This window comes from Alnus glutinosa, chromosome 4 (assembly GCF_958979055.1).
Source record: "Alnus glutinosa chromosome 4, dhAlnGlut1.1, whole genome shotgun sequence".
In the NCBI taxonomy this organism is placed as follows: Eukaryota; Viridiplantae; Streptophyta; class Magnoliopsida; order Fagales; family Betulaceae; genus Alnus; species Alnus glutinosa.
Window position 1 is genome coordinate 23,765,111 of NC_084889.1, and position 13,027 is coordinate 23,778,137.

Below are 13,027 nucleotides of genomic sequence, written 5' to 3' on the forward strand. Positions count from 1 at the left end.
ATTTTGCTGAAAATCTTTCTTTTTTAAGAGCCACGTCCGGACGGTGAGACACTGATGTCCTGACGGTCGCACGTTTGTTGTAAGTAATTTCCAAATAAGGCTTCGCGCGTCTAGACCAAGGGGGATGAACGTCTGGACGGCAATTCTTCAACACGCAATTTCCATATCTGCTATGCGTGCGTCCGGACCATGAGAGGTAGACGTCCGGACGATTGAAGTCGAATAGGCAATTTCTCTAACTAATGAGCGCGCGTCTGGACCAATGCTGACTGACGTCCGGACGGTGATATTTGAATTGTGATTCTTGCCTTATGTATGAGTGCGTCCGGACGGTGTATCAATCTTCCCATATTTGAACTTGGAAAGAATCTGAAGCTGATCGATCACTGATGAACGTCTAGACTGGATGCTGAGAGGTCCGGACGGATGCAAGCTGGAACAGAAGCTTCTCGATACAGTAGAGGGTCCGGACGGAAAGATACGTCATCCGGACGGATGATGCTGGTCTGTCTGGCATCTGGACGGAATGACACGCCATCCGGACGGATGGAGCAATGGACAGATGGCGTTCGGACAGCTGATAGGGAATCTGAAATCTTCTATCTTTTTCGCAGTACAGAGTCTTCTGAAGATGCTCTGACAAGTGGAATCCCTGTTTACAGCATCTTTACACAAGTGATTTTGTCCAAACACAGAATGAGGCCAAAATACTAACAAACTCCCCCTTTGGCCATTCTGGGACAAAAATCACTTGACTGGTTTGGAAATACATTCCCAGTCCAAAGAATAAAGATTACTCCCCATTTTTGTCACAAATGGACAAAGGGTAAAACAGAGTAATAAAAACCAACTGTAATAGAAATTACTCCCCCTAACGGTCTCAGAAGGACCCAGGAAACAGAGTAATGTAAGTCAAATAGTTTTACAGACAAGAAGAAGGAAAAAACATCAAGCTGAATGGAAGAAAAAAGAGCAGCATGGATAGGTCCTTCACAAGTATAAGAGCATGCGCATGTATCCCTGTCTTGAGAAATTAGACACAAAGCATGTCAAAATTATTCAAACATACAGTTGATAGACAAGAATAAGATAGGCATAGATTCCCTTGCAACTCGAGTACGGAAAGTAACACTATTTGCTCATGCAATGTGTGGGTGTGTGAAGACTTTTACCCATAAGGTATGACTTTCAATATTTTGACCAATAGCAACCAGATTTTCTTAGACAGGAGAGAAAATAAATGGAAGATAAGCCATAAGTGAAACCTTACTAGGACCTAGCCACCCTCATCTGATACACTCCCCCTGAGATGCAGCACCTAAGTGATTTACTTGTAACGTGAAGGACAGCGTAAATGTTTTACTTGCACGTAGAGGGCAAGGCATAAAGCAAATGTAGCACATAATCAGTGAATATATACTTTAAAGCATAGATTTCATACGATTAATTGCTTGTTTCTTATGGTGCTGCAAACTATAGGGAATGCCAGAGTTTATAGGTGCTAGGTTCAACTAGCATGTAGTCAATTTGGTCATCTTATCAAAAACTTCTTCTCTTATCCAGAATTTCTAGAAACAAAAAGGTCAGAGAAGGAAAGATGTACCTTATAGGAGAGTCGTAGATAGTGCACATTTTTCATCGCATGAGGAAAATAAGCTATCAATCAAAACAAGTGAGCAGGAAACCTTTGCATATGTTAGATTTGTGTTCTCAACCATATGTAAGAATAATTCATCCATGCATAGTGAACTAATAAACCAAGTAAAATGCATGAGAGAGCTAACATACCTTAGAAAGGACCAACCTGCTACAACCTTCAAATTTTTTTATTACAACATCATGTCTAGGACATGGCACACACACCAATGGCTTTTCGAAGGGACTCAAACCTGCTACCATCTAGATGATGTGGCAAAACTGCTAACATGGCACTAACGGAGGTTGCAAAAATAGACCGAAAACTAACGGAGGGACCGATTTCAAATTCTCAAAAAACTAAAGGATTCAATGTTGGAAAAAAAAAAGTGAGGGATTTTTCTAAATATGCGTGCAAACTTAGGGATTTATTTTATATTTACCCAAGAAAAAAAATATTCAGCTAGGAAATTGTATCTATGATGTCATATCGTCATGTGGATGATCAAAGATCACCATTTACAATTCTACTGTATAGTATTGGGGCGTTGCAGTTCTACACCTAGTTGTGACGATAAGATCAACTTCTTTGGCCTTTTCTAGAGTTTTTGCATAAAGTCATAATTCTCATTTTTAGTATTCCTTTGGAAATAATTTGATGGATTCCAACCTTTGTAGAAAATATATATATATATATATATATATATATATATATATATAGACACACATATATATTGTTAGTTTTTGTTCGTTGCATTTTGTTTGACAAAATCACTATCATGAAATGTTGCTATCATAATCAGGGATACCGTTATTTCAGAGTCTTTAAAAGTATTTCAGAAAAGTGACTTCAAGTGTTCAAGGAAGATTCTGCGCAGATTCCAGCTCAGGATCCCATATTTCCATCCGGACGGCCCAGTTATGCATTCGGATGCCCATAAGTGTCGAGAAGCCGAACAATCCAAAGTTGCATCCATACGACATCATGGAAACACATCCGGACACTCTTCAAAGTTCGAGAAGATTCAAGCTTTCCTTCGTAGACACGGAGTGGGATGACAGCTTGCACCCGTCTGGACGCCAAGATCCTTGATAAGGAAATTGTGTGCATACACTCTGCATCCTTCCGGACGATAAGGCAACACCGTCTGGATGAGGTCCTGTATTGGTAATTATGTGCAGACAAAGTCTAACCATCCAGATTCAAGGGCAACACCGTCCAGACTCGATCTTAATATGGAAAGGCATAGAGCGCGTTATGGAAAGCCGATTGCATAGAAGACTATCCGGACGATCAATGCTTTCATCCAGATGCCGCCTAAAGAAATCAGAGATAGACTCGATTTTAGTCTTCTTAGCATACAAATAAAGGCCTTTAGGCATGTATTCTTTACAGAATTCGGTATTGAATTCTTTATAGCTCAAAGAAGGTGTTTAGGGAGATATTGTGAAGATCTGCTAGCTTTCAAGCTAATGTCGGTGTGCTGTTGTCGTGTTGAAGTCTACCTTAAGGAGGAGGCCTAAGGTAAAGGAATCCTTTGAAGACTCCTTCAAGTAGGTGACTTGGTTGGGAGGCGTTCACATTGGGTTACGTGTAAGAGTACAAGATACAATCGCTGCATATGGGTATGTGAGTGTTACTGTCTTTGTACTAGCTTTGTCTTCTGAATAGTGAATTTCTTGGGTTTGGCTGCCCCGAAGTAGTTTTTCTCTTAATTGAGTTTCTACTTTGTTAACAAAATACATGTCTCATTTAATTCTGCAGTTTTGATATTTTGTTAAACGTTGCAATCACACGCGGTTAAATTGGAACTCAATTTATTTTTTAGTTGGTATTAGAGCTTGGTACACTCTTGTTAGTTTTTGATTGGCTGCATTTTGTTTGACAAAATCACTTTTATGTAATGTTGCCATTTGTTCAGGGATACCGTTTATTTCAGAGTCTTCATTTCAGAAATGTGCTTCTCAAAGTTCAAAGAAGATTTTGTGTAGTTTCCAAGTCAGAAGAAATCGGATCCCAAGCTTCCATCCAAACGACCCAGTCATGCATTTGGACGCCCATCAATGTCTACTGTTCAAGCTTGCATCCATCTAGACGTTTCAGCAACACATCAGAACGCTCTTTAGAGTTCTAGAAGAATCCAGCTGTGACAACCCAAATTTTTTTTTTTTTTTTTTTTTAAAACGTAAATTGAGTCATCACAGTGGCACGACTACCTGTCGCTCAGCCAACATACAGTACACATTCTATAACATGTACCTGATAATTAGAGTTCTATCTATGCAGCGGATAACACATAATAACATTATCGACATAGTGGAAGGTAAATCTATAAACAACAGTTAATTACAATAAAAGAGCCATTAATATGTCTATCTATTTAAGACAATTACATAGCTATTAAGTACATATCAAAGACTAGCTCATAAATACAAGTGTCACAAGCGACACGAGCCATAAACGAAGTCTACCAAGAGGCGGACAACCCATGGTCTAACCTTTATAACTGTCGTCAGGCTTCAGTCATAACATCCCAAGTACTATGCTACGTCATTCATTAGATCCACTGAACTTGCAGTCAAAGCATCAGAGTCTGTACAGTTGCGAGTTTAACCACATCCATACAGGTGAAAGTATGAGTTCACCACCTCAGTAGTATAAGACTCACTAAGTATACAATATACACAAACATATTTGCATGCAGGGTTCAACAACGTTATTCACAAATCATTTAATTCACACAACAACATATTATCAAGTACAAGTCACGCTGTTCATCACACATTATATTATCACGGTTTCAACTAACAATATTCCACGCATACCATAAACATTATTCCACACATCTCACCAGTGCTAGCACTTCAATGCTAGGCTTACCGTCAATACCACTCGTAAAGCTACGACCCGCAGGGCACACATCTCACGTGTACTAGCACTTAAATGCTAGGCTTACCATACATATCACAAGTGCTAGAACTTCAATGCTAGGCTTACCATTAACACCGCCCGTAAAGCTACGATCCATAGGGCACACATCTCACGTGAACTAGCACTTCAATGCTAGGCTTACCACATATGTCACTAGTGCTAGCACTTCAATGCTAGGCTTACCATCAACACCGCCCGTAAAGCTACGACCCGCAGGGCACACATCTCACGTGTGCTAGCTCTTCAATGCTAGGCTAACCACATATCTCAACCAAGAGCTGCTACCCTCTGGCCTACCACTCATCTCAGCCAATAGCTACTAGGCTTACCGTCAACACCGCCCGTAACGCTACAACCCGCAGGGCACACATCCCACGTGTGCTAGCACTTCAATGCTAGGCTTACCACATATCTCAGCCAAGAGCTGCTACCCCCTGGCCTACCACTCATCTCAGCCAATAGCTACTGCCCTATGGCCTACCACTGTGCCAGATACTACAACACTGGACTTATCATCTATCAACTACCGAGTATCATAATACCAAAGCATCCACACTATATATATATATCATCACATGGGTATTTCCAAACATCTTTCCTTCACACATACCACATTCCACAACGAACTCATATTTAACCCATGTATGCCCAAATAATTTTTCCTATATATATATATATATATATATATATATTCAACATCATGTTATTCAATCCCAAATAATTCCCACACATCAATTTCAACCATCTCAACATAATTCTTAATTCAACACTTCACAACTCAATCATCAATACATATTTTCATCAAAATTCCATAACCATATCCAACCAAGATTCATCAACATCCATTTATCCATACAATTTACAATCCAATATATCCTAACTCAATCACAAACAATTTTATCAACAGATTCCATAGTCATAAATACAACCAAATACTATCATATCAACTTATCATCCCAATTCCCAATTCAATAACTCACAAATCAATTACATATATCTTCACCAACAAATTCTATAATCATAAATGCAACTAAACACAACAATACGTAAATCTAAGTTCTTAGGGTTCCTCAGTGAGTAGAATACTCACCTGGCTGCATTGGACTCTTGACTCGAATATCCCCCACGTTCTAGTTACCTTGAACTCGCTGTTGGGACACGATTAAAGTCTCCACCTTACATGCCTGCAAGCATATATGATCTTAGACTAAGCTATTGAACTATATTCTCTATGACACATATACTACCTGCGTGTTCGCACGTCACATTACTCGCTTCTAAAACTAGCTAGATACTTTGAGCTATTATTAGGTTAATCGTTAGTTATTGGTTTGTATCATATCCTGTTTATTAATACAAGGATGTATTTATTATTTTCATTAGCTTATACATTATTGTTGTATCTCATTATTATTGTTAACCCTTTAGATTAGCTCGTTACTTATTTCCTAGGTTAACAACGCGTACTTGACTCATGTATGTATGTATATATATATATACACTGCTTAGCAAGCTTAAACCTAATTCAATGATACACTTAAATACTTTACCATTACTAGTTTCTAACCATTCGAGTAGTTTAGGTTATAGAACCTAATTGGATTAAACTATAAATCCCTTGACATCTTTATTTTCAACTCTCCTATTCAACTTTTTATTCTTTTATGATATAAATACTTAAGTGATTAGACTATAGGACTTTAATCCTTATTCAACATATTACTTTATTAACACTTATTGTAATTTTGTGAATCTATTTATTTCACTTAGTGCACTTCACTTTCATTTATTCCTTTCACTTCACTATTTGTCTCATTTTCTTCTTTTAGACTCTTCTTATAATTGAACCCAATGAGAAATAGCCACCATAGTATACCCATCAAAGCCCCAACTCATAGCCATAAACTCATGATTCCCTTTATACATGTTTAAAAGTTGAGCTCATAAAGTTTTAAGGTTCCATTCAACATTTTATTATCTACAATTACTAACCCATAAAATTATAGGGTTTACTTTATTACCCATTAATTAACTAAATCTATACATAGAAATATTCTTAGGTTTACAATTAAAATTTTCAATTTATACAAATTACTAACTTTAGGACCTAACCCCATAAATACCTTTTTTTTTTAAACCCATAGATAACATAGGATTAATTAACACCCTAAATGCAATTAATCGACTAATTAATAATCTAGGGTTTAAACACCTAAATGCCCCAAATTTAACTCAACTCATCAAATTTAGGGTTTATGCCTACGCTTCAATAATTAACAAAATTAGAGTTTTAAATCCTTTAATCCAACAACCCATGGCTTAAATAGTGTATAGGAATTCACTATACACAAAAGCCTCAAGCTAATTTTAACAATTTATTCTAACACCCAAAATTGACCTAACTTAGACAAAAATTAGGGATTACGAAATTACCACAAAATAATCAATAGATTGGAGGTTCTAACACCCAAAAATCGTTTCCCAAAGCTCAAAAACGATGAAGAACTTGATTTGAAGCAAAGCCCAAGCCAAACCTATGATTTACATATACAAGAGTGTAAAGAGAGGGCTGGAAATTCCGAAAATTACAGCCCTAGTGCTCACTAATATGTGTTGTCATGGTTAATTTAAAGTGTGCAATTTCATTCTCAAATCCCAACCCATGTGAAAGAGAATGAGAGTGAATAGAGTTTGAGATCATTACCTAAGATTTCAGCCCATCAAACCCTTGTTCTTTGCCTTCTCCACGAAATCCAGCCCATACCCATGCCAAGCCAAGCTTCTACCATGAAGATGAGAAGAGATGAGAGAGCAAGGGAGGAGAAAAGAAGAAAATGGAAGTGTGGGCTGCTGTTTTGGTGGAGGAGAGACCGAGTGTGTGTGTGTGGGGAGAGGAGAGGAAAAATCTGAATGTGGAGGGAGTGTGTCGTGAGTCACACATGAGGGATAAGGTGTTTTTAAGTGTAAAATTCCAAAAATGCCCTTCCACTTAAGTGATTTTTGAGGGCTTTAGTAGAAATTCCTGGTTTGGGCCTAAAAGACATCATCCTTCTTCTCTTTTCTTGGGCTATCATTTACAAGCCCATAGGATAAAAATAAACACCTTGTTTATTTTTCCATGCTAACTAGACTTATTTTTACTTAATCCTAGAAACTCATTAATAATATTTTATTATTCCAACTTCCATTATTTTATCTTAAACTCTTTTTATTTACATAGTATCAATATTATCACCTAGACTATAATTATTAGTCTCATCTACTTAATCAATATAATTTATTAAATGCTAAACTCCTTATTTATTTTCTTGTTCTTTACACCAGCGTTCAAGTGCATCCGTCTAGACGACATGGCAATACCGTCCAAACTCCAGTCAGTGTTTGACAAGTAAAAGGATTTCCTTTACAGACACAGGTATGGGAAGATAGCTGCCACCGTCCGGACGTCAGGTCTACACCGTCCAGACACTATCCTTGATAAGGCAAGACATGGAGAAGAATTGCAACTGTCCAGACGTTAGGGAACACTGTCCTGACACCAATCCTTATTCTGAAAATTGCGTGCAGCAAAGTGCAACCATCCAGACGGTAGGGCAACACCATCCGGACGCGGCCTTATTCCTGAAAGAAAATCAACGCTCTTTGGAAAGCAAGTTGCACAGTTCATCGTCCAGACGGCCTCAGCTTGCGTCAGAACGACGCCTAAAGAAAACCAAATCAGAGTCAATTTAGGTCTTATGTACCTTATAAATAGCAGCCTCTAGGCATGTATTATATATAGAATTCGGTATTGAATTCTTTAGAGCTTAGAGAGTATATTTTAGGAGTTGTTGTACTGATCCGCTTGCTCTCAAACAGTTACCATTATGTGTTGTTGTTGTGCTCATCAATTGAAGTCTATCTTAAGGAGGAGCCCTAAGGTAAAGGAATCCATAGAAGACCCCTTCAAGTAGGAGATTTGGTTGAGAGGCATTCGCGTTGGGTTATGTGTCAGAGTGCTAGATACGATCGCTGCATCGGGTATGTGAGTGTTACTATCTATGTACTAGCTTTGTCTTCTGATAGTAGATTTCCTAGGTTTGGTTGCCCCGGAGTGGTTTTCCTCTTAACTGAGTTTCCACTTCGTTGACAAAATAATTGTGTTATTTAAATTCCGCATTTACATTATTTTGTTACACATTGCACACGAACACGGCTAAATTTGAAGTCATGTATTTTTCAATTGGTATCAGAGCCAGGTTCACTTGTGTTTGGATTAATTTCCTAAGTGTGACCCGTATTTTTTATTGACTTCTTTTATCATGAATTCTTCTATGTTGTTTGAAGAGAATTCTGATAATGAGCTTCTTGAGAAATTTCTTAAATTGAGTAAAAGTTCCAATAAAGAGCTTAAAAAGGTTAAGCAAGAAAAATAGTCTTTAATTATTAAATTGTCTGCATCACATGCTGTGATTGACTCTTTGAAATTTGAGAATACCATGCTATTTGACATTATTGATACACTTGAGAATAAATTAAAAGAATCTGAAGATCTCTTAAAAAAAATTCTCTAATGATAATTTAAAGAGCATGCTTTATATTCATTCAGATATTTCTAACAAGCCTGATTTAACTCTTGATGATTTGAGTGCTTCTACTTCACATGCGTCTGATTCTAAATTGGATTCTATTTCTATTAAGCTTGTGATAGTAGATACAGTTGTTTAGATAGTATTGAAAATTCTTGCTTAAATAACTGTGTGAAGCCTAAGTCCAAGGAATCAAGAACACAAAGTAAGTTTGTTCCTATTTGTCATAATTGTGGGAAGATTGGTCATATTAGACCAAATTGTTATTTGTTGAAATCTCACAGGCCTTGGAATAAGCAGGTTGCTTCTAAAAGGGTAAGATTGACAATACCTCTTCTGATAAATATGTCCCGCCCCATAGGAGACATTTATCTCAAGAAGGTAAGAACTTTGTTGTGTAAAAATGCTAACCTTAAAATTGCAGAGCCTATTAAGAAGCATTTCAGCAAATAAAGATAGCCTACCTGCCATCACTATGGTGTCATAGGACACATCAGGCCACACTGTCATCAGATCCAACATCAGAAGCCTCGGATCAAGAAGCAAGAGCCAAAGAAAGGTAAGTCTAGCTTTAAACCTTCCAAGCCTCATCATGCTTTTCGGCAAAAGCGGCAATACCCTCAAAGGGGTTCTCCCTCATGTTGTCACAATGGCAAGAATGGCCACACCAAAAACTTATGAGAGAAGCCTCACAAGCCCAAGGAAATTCAGACCAATGAAGGGCTTGTCAACATGATGAAAAATGTCCTAGTCAGACTGATCAATTTGGACATGGCTCACAACCCTGCCTCACAGGTAAAAAAGGTATGAGTAAGGAAGGATGAGACCATTCACCCCTTGAGGGGGAATGGACCCACCTAGTTGGTGAGGTCTCACCATGCCTATGATTGGTTCCTAAATCCTAGTGCATGTCAGGTATGTTTGCATTGCATAGTTTATCATGTCATATCTTATTCATGCCTGACATTCTGTTTGAGGAACCATTTATACTATCCCCCATATTTTCTCTTGTTGTCTTCAGAAATTTCTGCATGTACTATTTGCAGATAACAGAAAAACCACATTAGGCTACTGCTTTTCTGTCTTGGTATTTCCAAACCTCTCTCCCTGAGATCAGGTTTGCTCTTACCATACATGCTAGGAGGTCTTTGTGCATTTATTTTCATCTAGCATGTTTTTTTTTTCAACATATAAAAAATAAAAATAAAAAATTGAGGGAGAAGATGCAGAATTTTATTTTTTTTCTTTTGATAGCCTTTCAGATATTGCATGTGTTTTTGCTAGATATCTCAATTCATTGTGCATTGATTGAATATGCTTATATATGATTGAGCGTTTATGTCTGATATCTACTAAGTTTTCCTATGCATATTAATGCTAGATAGATGCTTTTCTCATGCGATGAAAAAATGTGCACTATCCAAAACTCCCCTAAGGTACATTTTTTTACTCTCTAATTTTTAGCTTTTGGAAATTCTGATAAGGGAGAGATCTTTTTTTGCTAAGATGGTCAAATTGACCAACTCACTAGTTGAACCTAGAGCCTAAAAATTCTGGCATTCTCTCTAGGTTGCAGCACCAAGTGATAAAAAGAATTCAAAAATCAATAAATATGTATAAACAAAAAGATCCACTGCTTATTGTGCTATAAATCTATTCTTTAACTTGTCCCTATAGAAACAGTCAGTGACCAAATCATTGTGGAAATAGACGGTCACTAAAGGACTAATTAAAAAAAGAGTGATGCATCTTAAGGGGAGTGTATTAGATAAGGGTGGCTAGGCCCTATTAAAATAAGGTTTGACTTTTGACCGATCTTTCATTGAAATTTTCTCTTAGAAAATTCAATTGCTTTAAATCATATCAACAAACACTATACCTTATTGAGAAAGCTTTCACACACACACAAGCATTGCATGAGTTGAGTAATCTATTTAAAATTTCTATCTGCAGGAAAATTTGTGCTGATTGAATATTTAACTCTCATTTACATCTTAGCATATTTTTGCAATGCTATTTGAATGTTTTATCAGTTGATTATACATGCATGTTCTGAAACTAACTTTAGGGAAAAATATTTTTCTGCAAATTTTTCTCCAGTTTCAGATTTTCAGTGTGAAGCGTCCAGATGGACCTATTCTTCCGTCCGGATGAGCGCAGTCTTGTCGTACGCTGTCCTAGCAGTAGCTGTTCGGACGGTTAAGTGACATGTCCGGACGGGATCTCTACAGGTTTAAGACTTGCGTCTCTTTCTCTGTCATACACACATCTTTGTATTTTTTTTTTTTTCATGGCATGTTGTGTGTTTTTCTCATGGATTTCTCCCGAGATTTTGGCATTCTTTGCACATCTCTTCTCATCCCATGATCTTCATTGTGTCTTCCATTATTCTTTTAAGTTTTTATGCTTTTAGAATATTGGAATATTTGTTGATAGGGATATTTTCTTGGGAGTGTGTGCATGAAAATCCTATTATGTCTGTGTGTTGGGTTGATATTGATCAGTTGGATTGCGATCTTTATTTTTGTAATACTTGGGCATTCAATTGACAGCTGTCATAATACCAACTTCTTTTTGGGACTAACAGGATCTAATATTTCTTTATGGTGTTATTTTTGGAAATATTTTTGTCTAAATCTTTTCAGGAATATATCATCCAGCAGCTCCCAACATAATATCTGGCAGATGGATCCTTTGGAAACCTGACCATTGTTGAAGTCGGATGTTCAAATTCCAAAGGTCTTAGGATTAAAATGAGCTTTTTCCCCTAGCTCATGAAGAGCCTTCCGTAGCATTCCCTCAGATCTGTTTCAGTTAGAGGTTCAGTGGTGAATCTCTTCATTTATCTAGCAGACCAGATGCTTAGAGGATGTCAATATGTGGATAACCAGTTTCAAGCTTTACAAAATCAAGAGATTGAAGATTTTTCAGTCCATGGTTCCTGGCTTCCTGAGCTAGAAGTCGAAGTAGTACAAATCCAGCTTTTTATACGAATTTCTCTCCGTTACTTGATTTCAGTGGATCGGCAGGATTTGGTACTTGGAGGATTTTTGTTCCTCTCTTTTGGTCCATTTGCAGACTCTTCTCTATTTTCCTGTTGTTTTGGATTTTAGAACGATTTTGTCTGGGGATATTATTACTTTGTTTACCCTGTCCTTTGGAGACACTTAGGGGGAGTAATTTTTGTATGGTTTTTCTTCTTACTCTATTTTACCCTTTGTCCTTTTGTGACAAAAAAGGGAGAGTAATTTTTGATTTGGAAAGGGATTGTATTTTTAACCGGTCAAGTGATTTTTGTTCCAGAATGGCCAAAGGGGGAGTTTGTTAGTTTGTAATTGGCCACATTCTGTTGAACAAAATCACTTCTTTGTAATGATGCTTTTTAACAAGGATTCCACTATTCAGAGTGCTTCCAGAAGATTCAGCACAGTTTACAAGTCAGAAAATTCGGTTCCCTGCTAGCCGTCCGGACGATGTGACATACCGTCCGGACGACTGGCAAGGAACTAAAATCTTTGACTTGCAAATAGTGCAGAATCTTCTGAAGCACTTCTGAATAGTGGAAAACCTGTTAAAATGCATCTTTACATATAAGTGATTTTGTCCAATCAGAATATAGCCAATCACAAACTAACAAACTCCCCCTTTGGCCATTTTGGGACAAAAATCACTTGACCGGTTTGAAAATACATTCCCAGTCCAAAAATAAAAATTACTCCCCCTTTTTGTCACAAAGGGACAAAAGGAAAAAAGGAGTAATGAAAACCAACCATAACAAAAATTACTCCCCCTAACGGTCTCAAAAGGACCTGGGTAAACAGAGTAATATTAGCCCAAGAGTTTAACAAAAAAAAATATAAACCAAATGTCTCAAACACAAATAAGACAACTA

The 13,027-nt window shown here is 37.3% G+C and overlaps 1 long non-coding RNA gene across 2 annotated transcripts; it reads right to left on the reverse strand.

The window, feature by feature from the left end:
- Nucleotides 1-328: 328 nt before the first annotated feature.
- On the reverse strand, nt 329-7,502 carry LOC133867286 (uncharacterized). 2 transcript variants are annotated; one of them, XR_009900024.1, is made up of 3 exons: nt 7,272-7,502; nt 5,658-5,751; nt 329-1,020 (listed from the first exon to the last, which is right to left on the reverse strand). It is a non-coding gene; the product is annotated as an uncharacterized LOC133867286 (long non-coding RNA). The 2 variants fall into 2 exon arrangements; XR_009900023.1 differs by lacking the exon at nt 329-1,020 and adding an exon at nt 3,951-4,229.
- Nucleotides 7,503-13,027: the final 5,525 nt, after the last annotated feature.